Here is an 11,104-nt window from a genome sequence, read left to right as displayed (position 1 = left end):
AATTTTTGTCCTCAGGTACAATGATGGGACAAAACTGAAGGTTTAAGCAAGTTATAGAAAGTGTATGAAATTGATTTGTGAAAGGAACTGTGTGTGTGCTTAAATTGGCTAAAATGTAAAAGGGATTAGTTTTCCTATAAATTAAACATTAATATCAAAGCACACCGATACTAGGGTCTAAGCCCCTGTGTCAGAATAACAGGGTTTTATTTGTTTGTTTTTTGCAGGATTGATCCACTCTTTAACAAAAGATTGAAAAAGTTTTTAAAAGGCTTATGGAAGTCTTACCTTACGGTCTAACTGGTTGAGATCAGACAGATTTGTTTATTTATAAGGTTTTGTGAAAAATTAGCTTTAAGTCATTGTTCTCCTAAGGTAGGAAATGGCTGTGATTCCTGATCTGAAGAGTTTTATCTTGGGTAGTACTGGCTTTCAATGATCGATTGTTTGGGTACACAGGATTTGGAAAAGGAGTAAACTGGATTACATTGGCCTCTGCCAACTAAAACAGGACAGGCTGAAAGAATTGTTGACAAAAGAAAAAATTAAGATGGGAAGACAGAGTATTTGATCTGATGAAAGGGCTATGACAGCAAGGATGACACTTAGGAACCACAGCAGCGTCTCGTGAACCGTGAGGAATACAGACACCATGTCAAAAAGCAGAAAGAGAGCACACTGGCCAGAACAAACAGCATCTCTCTAAACAATGCTAGGAAACAAATCTCCAGATCTACCAACAGCAGCTTTGGTGAGACCTCTCCTAAGTCACTAGTGATTGGCAAACACCACGAGTCTAAAAACAGCCAGTGGTTTCTGCCACCCAGAAGTTCAGGAAGAACACAGCTCCATCTCTCTCTAGCTGGAAGAATATTGATCTAGCAAAGTCAAGGTTTAAGAGTCCCATGAAGAGCAGGACCACATGGATAGTTTTCAGAACAAGAGATTCCAGAAATGGGACCCTGTTAAGCAAGGTCAGGAGGACATGGTGGTGCCTGAATTGCCATTTGGAGCTATAGAATAGTGGCAGGAGAATCACAAGTTGGAGCTCTATTAGGCCCCTGTGCATAGAGCAGGCCAGGATGGGAAGCAGGCCCTGAATACACCTCCTAGTGCCTCAGATGTCTGACCCCATGACTGCAGCCATGACCAGGGCCCTAGCTGTTAATGGGAAATGTACATCTCTGTTTGTGGATGCATTAACAGCCAATAGAACAACCAACATGCAGACATCTGTTACAGGAGTGACACCCGGGAGAAGAAAATGTATTGATGACAGAAAAGGCCAACCTTTGGCAGATGATTGCATTTCAGCATGAGGCAAACAGAAAGTGCCTACAGATACACATTGTCATCAGGAAGCAGGATGACTTCACCCATCTTTTATATTCACAAAATCATCAGAGAATAACCCACTAAATCCCAAGGTAATGAAAGAAGTCCAGGCCGGGCATGGCAACTCACTCCTGTAATCCCAGCACTTTGGGAGGCTGAGGCAGGCACATCACCTGAGGCCAGGAGTTTGAGATCAGCCTGGCCAACATGGTAAAAACCTGTCTCCACTAAAAATGCAAAAAATTAGCTGGGCATGGTGGCACACACTTGTAATCTTAGCTGCTCAAGAGGCTGAGGCAGGAGAATCGCTTGAACCTGGTAGGCAGAGGTTGCAGTGAGCTGAAATGGTGCCACTGTACTCCAGCCTGGGCAACAGAGTGAGACTCTGTCCCAAAAAAAAAAAAAAAAAAAAAAAGCAGTCCAAAGTGCTATGAGCATAGCTGCTGCTGATGACAGCAAGCTTGTGCTGCTCAGTGCTGTTAGCAGCGTCTTCTGTGGTGCACTTGACTTTATTTTGTGTAGCATTCAACAAATGACAGCAAAAAGAGAAAGCACTAAAATAGCAGAAGCCATCAGAAAGTTTATGAATACATTCATATAGTTTCAGAAGCCTATAGTAGTAGTCCATGGCCCAGCCATTGGGCTAGGAGAATCTATATTGCCTCTTTGCAAGGTGGTCTCGACTAATTAAAAGCTTGGTTTCCACCTCTCTCTGCTACCTTTGGAGAGAAACCAGATGGCTGTTCTACCATTGTTTCCCAAGCTAATAGGAAGAGCATTTGCAAATGAGATGTTGTTCAGTGGGCAAAAGCTGACTGCAAAAAAGGCATGTGCCAAAGGTCTGGTAGCCCAGGTATTTTGGCCCGGGATCTTCACCCTGGAAGTTATGGTTTGAATTAAGGAGCCTGTTCATGTAATCCTGTTGTGCTTGAGGAATCCGAAGACCTGTATGATGCAACATGTAGATGGAGTTGGAACAGGCCAATGAGGGGGAGTGCAAAGTGCTGAAGAAAATCTGGGGTTTGACCCAACTGTGGGACTCCATGTTAAAGTGCTTGCAGAGGAAAATTGATGACTTTTGAGTGTCAAGCTGCCTGCTGATGACACTAGGATGGGCTGAGCAGAAAACATCATTGATTGCCCTAATACATTCTTGTGCCTGAAATAAGCTCACCCATAGTTCACGCTTGGAAGCAGGACTGGAAATACCTAAGTTATTTATTATCAAGAAGTTTTTAAGTACTGTAGCCTTAAAATAAATAACCACCAAGCTGCTTTGTCCATATGTCATTATTTTATAGTTATATACACAGAAGTTTAAAAGTATAATGGTGAGCACTAGACTGCTCTTGGAAGCTCTAATTTTTGTTTTTGTTTTTTGACTAGTACAATATTAAAAAATGGAATTCTGTTTTATTAGCTTTGAATTGCAGAAAAGTCCAGAATAATGTTTGATAATGTTTTTCTCATCTTTTTCTTCTAGAGTACAGAATCTAAAGGGGTATCAGCAAACCTCACTAATACAGAGACACAGAATGTTTAAGGCATTGCTTTTGTCTCTAAGAAGGTACAAATACTTCAGAGATGGGAAATTCTAATTAAAAAGGGAGACTTATCTTTTAAGATAAATATTTATGATTAAAAATCCACTGGGGGTCAGGTGCCGTGGCTCACATCTGTAATCCCAGCACTTTGGGAGGCTGAGGTGGGCAGATCACCTGAGGTCAAGAGTTTGAGACCAGCCTGACCAATAGGGAGAAACCCCATCTCTACTAAAAATATAAAATTAGTTGGGAGTGGTGGGGCATCCCTGTAATCCCAACTACTCAGGAGGCTGAGGCAGGAGAATCACTTGAAACCGGGAGGCAGAGGTTATAGTGAGCCAAGATCACACTATTGCACTCCAGCCTGGGCAACAAGAGTGATACTCCATCTGAAAAAAAAAAAAAAAAGCCACTGATGAGCACACCTCTAAACCAAGCATACACTTAGGATTCATGCTGAGATACCAATTAATTTCCCCTTCTTTTTAAAATATGTCCAGCTCTTACCCAGTTAGCATGAAGAAACCACTGTCTCTCTAAAAGAAAGCTTGTTTTGTAGTATTAGTGAATCACTGAATAGCTTAATCATGAATATCTAAGTTATAAGTTAGTCTTACCAAGCTTTAAATAGTTTTTCTGACCCTTTGAAAAAAACTACAAAATAGCTTTTTGTCACTGGATCAGAAATATTACTTATATACAGTTTTCATTTTCCATTTTCAGATATGACTGATGTATTATATCAAAATAAAGTCTTTATGTTTATAAAATGTAATTTTTAGGTTCATTTAGAATATATTTTATTTGATAAGTTAAAGTTCTTTTAACATAGTGTTAATTGCAGAAACGCCTTTCAAAATAAAAAAGAACTACTTTATATTTAACATTTAATGTTCTTGGACTCTGCTTTTATGTCTATAAAATATACTAATATGGTGTCCAAGAGTGCCCTGTGTGGATAGATGCGTGCATTCCTTCCAGGAGTGGGTACTGATTCCAGACTACAGATGCTTATTGTATTAGACTGTTCTCATGCTGCTGATAAAGACATACCTGAGACTGAGTAATTTACAAAGGAAAGAGGTTTAATGGACTCACAGTTCCACATGGCTGGGGAGACCTCACAATCATGGCAGGAGGCAAAGGAGAAGCAAAGGCATGTCCTACACGGCAGCAGACAAGAGAGCTTGTTCAGAGGAACTTCCATTTATAAAACCACCATACCTCTTAAGACTTATTTACTACCATGAGAACACTATGCAGGGAACTGCCCCCATTATTTAGTTATCTCCACCTGGCCCCAACCTTGATACATAGGGATTACAACAATTCAAGGTGAGATTTGGGTGGGTACATAGTCACACCATATCACCTATTATTAGTTAGGCTTCTGAGTTTCCAATCACATCGAATGTATGAAGAGTGAAATAAAAATCAAAGCCTTATTTCTGTACAATTCTGAAGTTTATACTTAGAACTTACCACCACCCCAGCCATGCAAAGTGCTGTACAGTGTGTAAAACTACCTTTTCCTTGGATTGATTGGTACAGTAATTTTGCATCTGTGGGGTCTACCTTTTCATTCAGTAGTTTGAACTATATGTAAACTCTACAATCTGTAAAGTTTTTATAGAATAAGTATTCAGCTATAAAAACTGGTTAAATCAAACCAACATTTTTTACACATACACAAACACACACACACACACACACACACACATATAAATATATACATAAAATTAGCTGTTAATAATACACTAAATACAAAGGTAAGATTTGGTTTTCTCTTTTGAACAAGATTTTCATGTAACATGAAGAGGGAATAAAATATTTTTGTTTACCTTGTAATCCAAAAATAAAATTCTAAGCGCCCAACTGACTAAATGGATCTGTCTCTTATTAGCCAAGGTGGTCCCAAAGAAACCTGAAAAACAAGTTCAGGTGTGATGGGAAGGGGATGATGGACCCTTCGTTATACCCTCCTCTCTTTGGAATTTAGGCACAATGAACAACATTAGCATTAAAATAGAGATCACAAGACTGACCAGACTCTGGACACTAAATTCCAACCTGATGCTGGAATGTGATGCCATACCAGCATCAGGTTGGAATTTGGTGTCCAGATAAGAGGTTTCAGAAAAAATAGATGGTAAATTTCTCTTATTGGGCCTTACAAGGTGTCAGATGCTCTAGAAAAAGACCTAACAAGGGAAGGAGATTCTCTACAGAATGCAAATTTCTCCCACAAGAGACAGCTTTGCAGAGCCATTTCAAATAGGTCAAAAAACAAAACAAAACAAAAAAACATTTTGGGGTAAAACACTTTGATTTCCTTCAGGGCTTAATGTTGTTACCTTCTTGCTTATAGGTTGGTTATTTACATCTCAAGGTAAACTAGTTTCCTTATTATGGGACCCTGTTCTGTTTCCATGTAGTGTCCTAGAAGATGGCAGACCTCACAGAGAGTTCTTGGGGGCAAAATGGTATGGCAGCCCTAGAGTAAAAATGATAGCATTCTAGGACAAGGGGTACACAGTGAGTAAGTCTGAAATGGACATCCAAGACCACGGACAGCTCCATAGTTGTCAGTATAAATCACCAAGGACCAGACACCACTTCCACCTCCATGGCATGCTTTACCCAGCACATAGACACCCCTCTCCTCAGCTCTTGCCAGAGCAAAGGAGAGATAAACAGGTGAAATTTGAATTGACTGAGTTTAAGTGTGATTTAACTATAAACTGAACTGACTTTGTTAACCAAGAGTTGACTAGAATACATCTTGTAACAATAGGGATAAAAGGAGGTTTAAATGGAGATTAAGTGATTTTTTCCATCACCAACAGAACCCTAACTTTATTCAGAATGTCAATGTGTGTAGCTAAAAACAATATTTCTAAGTACCCTTTGTAGAAGGTGTGGTCAACAGAGAAATTAGAAGTTGTGGGGTGGAGTTTGTTGAAAAACTCTCTATAAAATGGAGTGTCTTGGCTGGGCACTGTGACTCACGTCTATAATCCCAGCACTTTGGGAGGCAAAGGCGGGTGGATCACCTGAGGTCAGGAGTTTGAGATCAGCCTGGCCAACATGGTGAAACCCCATCTCTACTAAAAGTACAAAAATTAGCCAGATATGCATCAGCATACCTGTAGTCCCAGCTACTCAATAGGCTGAGGCAGGAGAATCGCTTGAACCTGGGAGACAGAGGTTGCAGTGAACCAAGATCGCGCCACTGCACTCCAGACTGGGCAACAGAACAAGAGTCCATCTCAAAAATAAATAAATACATAAACGGAGTGCCTTGGCTGGCAATTGCCCCTCGTATTTTTCTTTCCTTCTTCTTCCTCTGGACAGGATGGCTGGAGGAATAGCTACCACTTTGTAACCAAAAAGGAAAGGCTGAGAGAATCATAGAGACCTTAACTCTGGTGTTATTGAACCACCTGCTTCTAGACTCCTCGCTATGTGAGAAAAATGACTCCCCAGTTTGCCTGAGCCTCCGTTTCTCAGGTTTCTAAATAGACAAATGCAATTCTGAAGTAATACAAAGAAAAATGTTAAAACCTCTCAGAGTTATTCATTGTTGATCAGTTGTTATATATTCTTCTAGACTTTTAAAACTTTACATTTATGTGCAATATTCTAAAAAGTAAGATGTTTTTAGTATTATAAAAATAAAGATTCCTTAAATCTTTGAGGATAAGATCTAATACCTTTAAAAATAAGGTTTTACACTGTAGAATTTGTGTGAATGTGAAAGCCAAGCTTTATTCAAATTACAAATGTCTTGAAAATCCACACGAAGCTATGTGTCTTTTATGTATCACAAGTTATTGGATGTCTGTAGAACTTTTGAAAGGGTCTGTAGAAGGGGAAAAATAATTATCTCTTCTACTCTTCATGAGTTCTTAGCTGAAACTCCATTAACAAAAGACAGATTAACAAGAGAAAAACAAACAAAAGTTTAATAATGTGTACCTCTTGTATAAAAAGAAGATTACAAGATCAATGAGTCCATCTCTAGAGTGGATCTCAAAAGGGTAATCTTAGAATTCAGGCTCAAATCCTATTATTCTCTGAAACAAAGAAAGAAGGGTGTGGGGAGAATTTCCATTAAGATGTGATAGCCATGAAAAACACTAAAACACAGGTCAGATTTGTTATGCAGATTTAATGGATGCCTTCTCCATTGATTACAGAGTCTCTAGTCACTTAGTCATCCTTCTCATCCCTGGTGTAGACAGGGAGACACCCTTACAAACAGAGATTTCCTTCATAGATGCAAATTTCTCTTACAAAAGGGTAACTTTTCAGAAATCTACTGGCTGCAATTTCTCAAAATAACCAACTCAAAATAATCCTTATGCAAAAGAGGGATATTTGGGGTGGCATATTCTGGTCTTCTATAGTTATATTTTGGGGATGGTATGTCCTGGTCTGATCAGGTCAACTCCAAATGATGCTATTGAGTCATCTTGGATTTTAGCAATAATAAAATTTTTAAAGACAGACGTGAAACTTTCTGATCTATATTCTGAGAGCAGAAGTGGTAAATTTGGAAAACAGATGCAACTAGTTATTTGTAATTTCAGGAGTCTGAAAGGAAAAGCCAGATATGACACTAAAAATGCTAATTTGAGAATGTGCTTGTTAGCCACAGTGGCTGTGAGAATGTGCCTCTGTGATCTCCAACTGCAGCAAGCAAAGCTGACAGCCCCAGGTGCTGCACTTAGATGTCCGCTGTTGCACTTGCACCAAGCCACGCTTCTCATGGGTTGTTCTCAGCCATGGATTGAATGAAGGCAGAGATACTCATGCAGGCCTCAAGATACAGGACTTCTCTGATGGGTGACTGGCACAAGGACACCCTGACAGCCTCACCAAATTTTCACAAGGATGATACTGCAACCTCAGATGCTTTGGCCCAACCTTCCTGTCTTCCATCTGCCTTCCTTTTGATCCTTCCCTATTTGTCTTGTAAGTGTTACCCTTAATACATTTCTTGCACATTTAATTTTGTCCTGGTATCTCCTTCTTAGAGGACTCAAACTAACATATTATCTATGGGAACAATAGCTTTAAGTAGGAGGCAACTGTTATAGGGGAGGGAAATGTGATACCTTTCCTCACCCATTATAAGGGCCATGGCAGACTCTCCTATAACAAAAGACAGGTTAACAACAAAGGAATATAAATCATTCTATTATAAAGATACATGCACATATATGTTTATTGCAGCACTATTCACAATAGCAAAGACATGGATCCAACCCAAATACCTATCAATGATAGACTGGATAAAGAAAATATGGTACATATACACCATGGAATAATATGCAGCTATAAAATGGAATGAGATCATGTTCTTTGCAGGGACATGGGTGAAGCTGGAAGCCATCATTCTCAGCAAACTAACACAGGAACAGAAAACCAAACACTGCATGTTCTCACTCATAAGTGGGAGTTGAACAAAGAGAACACGTGGACACAGGGAGGGGCTGTCAAGGGTGGAGGGTGAGGGGAGGGAGAACATCAGGACAAATAGCTAAGGCATGCAGGGCTTAAAACCCAGGTGACGACGGGTTGATAGGTACAGCAAACCACCACAGCATACATATACCTAGGTAACAAAACTGCACGTTCTATGCATGTATCTTAGAACTTAAAAAAAAAAAAAAAAAAAAAAATAAAATAAAAAAAAAAAAAAAAAAAAAAAAAAAAAAAACGGTTAACAAGAGAAAAGTGTAACAGATTTATTTAATTAGTTTCACATGACTTGGAAGCCTTCAGAAATGAGGACCCAAAGACCCAGGGAAAACTATTTTTATGCTTCAGTTCAACGAAGAATGAATAGCTGTGTAGAGATGTGATTGGACAAAAATGGGAATGATCTGATGATAATAGACTGAGTAGGGAACCCAGCAGAGCCTGTCTGTTCAGATTCTTCTGAGCCTTTCTGTGTAGCATTCCTTCTCCCCAGGTATAGGGCAGGGCCCCTGTAGAATGAGGTTCTTATGACCTACTATCAGACAAAGCAGAATTTCTTTGTGGTCAGCTCCTACACAGAAAGGCAGGGGAAGGTGTGAGTAGTATTTCTAGTTTCTCTAGACCACCTTGGGAAAGATGTGTTCTAGTTATTTGACCTCCCTTGGGGGCAAAAGGAAAGCAGGAGACAGGAAGGCAGGAGATCAGAGAGATAATGTTGCTTCTGAGGTCCCTCCAGTGTCCTTCAGTTCAAAGGACTCAGCATGCCAATGCACAATACTATGGGGTATTGTTTTCTAAGCCCCAACATTATCATTGTCCCTATGAAAGTACATCCTGCTTAAAGCTCAGTTAAGAGAATGATGATGATCATAGCTTAATTACCTTGCACTTTGATTTGTCTTATTATTCCTAGGTGTTACCCTTTCCCAGTGTAAGGTGGTTGCCTCACTGGGATCTTGGACATGTCCATCCCTCTCTGCCTAAAAACTACATCACCACTCCGCGCCCAACATCAAGCCCTGCAACCGGCACCTAGCCCGCCGTTGGAAAACCCCGCCAAAGTTTAGAAGAAGCCCCACCAAAACCCGCCCAATAGCATTTTGCTCCGTCCAGGTACCGCTCCCCCTGGACCGCCCACTCACTGGAAATCCCGCCTACCTACCAATAACAACTTGCCCCAACCACGTCCGGTTTCCCCACAATCAATCAAAACGCCTTCGCCCCCTATAAAACCCCACGCCCAGAAGAGTCAAGTGTGATTTCACTGGCCCCTTTCCCCAGGACCATGAAACGTCGCCCGGGAGTTGAATAAATTGGCATTTAATTTTCTTATGCTGGTCTCAGTTTCCTCATTCTAAACTTGGCAATAACCCTTACACCCAGAGCTTTGAAAAACACACAGAAGAAGGTCATATGGTTTGGCTCTGTATCCCCACCCAATTCTCATCTCAAATTGTAATCACCATATGTCAAGGGAGGGACCTGTAATTCCCACATGTCAAGGGAGGAAGATGATTGGATCATGTGGGTAGTTTCCCCCACGCTGCGTACATGAAAGTGAGTGAGTTCTCATGAGGTCTGATGGTTTTATAAGCGTTTGACAGTTCCTCCTTCACACTCTCTCTCACCTGCCACCATGTAAGACATGCCTGCTTCCACTTCCACCATGATTGTAAGTTTCCTGAGGCTTCCCCAGCCATATGAGACTGTGAGTCAATTAAACCTCCTTCCTTTATACATTACCCAGTGTTGGGTATTTCTTTACAGCAGTATGAAAACAGACTAATACAGAAAGTGTTGCTCTCACTTATGCAATTCCAGCACAGAACAAACCTCTACACTAGGGTTTCTCAACCTCAGCATGACTGATGTTTAAGCTGGGTAATTCTTTTTTTTTTTTTGAGACGGAGTTTCACTCTTGTTACCCAGGCTGGAGTGCAATGGCGCGATCTCGGCTCACCGCAACCTCCGCCTCCTGGGTTCAGGCAATTCTCCTGCCTCAGCCTCCTGAGTAGCTGGGATTACAGGCATGCGCCACCATACCCAGCTAATTTTTTGTAGTTTTAGTAGAGACGGGGTTTCACCGTGTTGACCAGGATGGTCTCGATCTCTTGACCTCGTGGTCCACCCGCCTCGGCCTCCCAAAGTGCTGGGATTACAGGCGTGAGCCACCGCGCCCAGCTAAGCTGGGTAATTCTTTATTGTGAGTGAGGGCTGTCCTGTGCATTATAGGATATTGAGTAGCAACAGTAGCCTCTACTCACTGGATACCAGTAGGATCCTCCCCAGAAGATGCCCCCAGACATTACCAAATATTCTATGGGGGAACAAAACTGCCCCAGATGAAAACCTCTGCTCTATACTCAGAAATGAGAAACAGGACAGTGTAGATTAATGACAATGACAGTTATATGTTATATCCTAGGGAGTTTTGGGGTGGGGGTCGCAGTTATAAAACTGAGCTCCTGCTTGGACATATTGTAACAGAGACACCAAGGCGCAAATCCCAGCTCAACACTTCATAGCTGTGTGGCCTTAGGTATGTTACTTACTATCTGGAATTATCCAAACTTGAGGTGAAAGGCAAAGTCCTGCCAGACTGCCAACTCTATCCAAGACTTCTGACACTGGCCGCAAATTTGGGGGTCCCCAGGGTCACCCTCACTTCAGACCAGGTGGCTACAATTTCAAGGGTCTCCACAAACTCCTTCATATTTAATAAAGTTGCTAAATGACTT

At 41.0% G+C, this 11,104-nt stretch overlaps 1 pseudogene; it reads left to right on the top strand.

The window, feature by feature from the left end:
- The first annotated feature begins 382 nt into the window (after positions 1–382).
- LOC108299872 lies at positions 383–2,417 on the top strand (annotated as a pseudogene).
- The last annotated feature ends 8,687 nt before the right edge of the window (positions 2,418–11,104 follow it).

This window comes from Cebus imitator, unplaced genomic scaffold (genome assembly GCF_001604975.1).
Source record: "Cebus imitator isolate Cc_AM_T3 unplaced genomic scaffold, Cebus_imitator-1.0 Scaffold24, whole genome shotgun sequence".
In the NCBI taxonomy this organism is placed as follows: domain Eukaryota; kingdom Metazoa; phylum Chordata; class Mammalia; order Primates; family Cebidae; genus Cebus; species Cebus imitator.
This window is presented reverse-complemented; position numbering and strand designations above follow the sequence as displayed.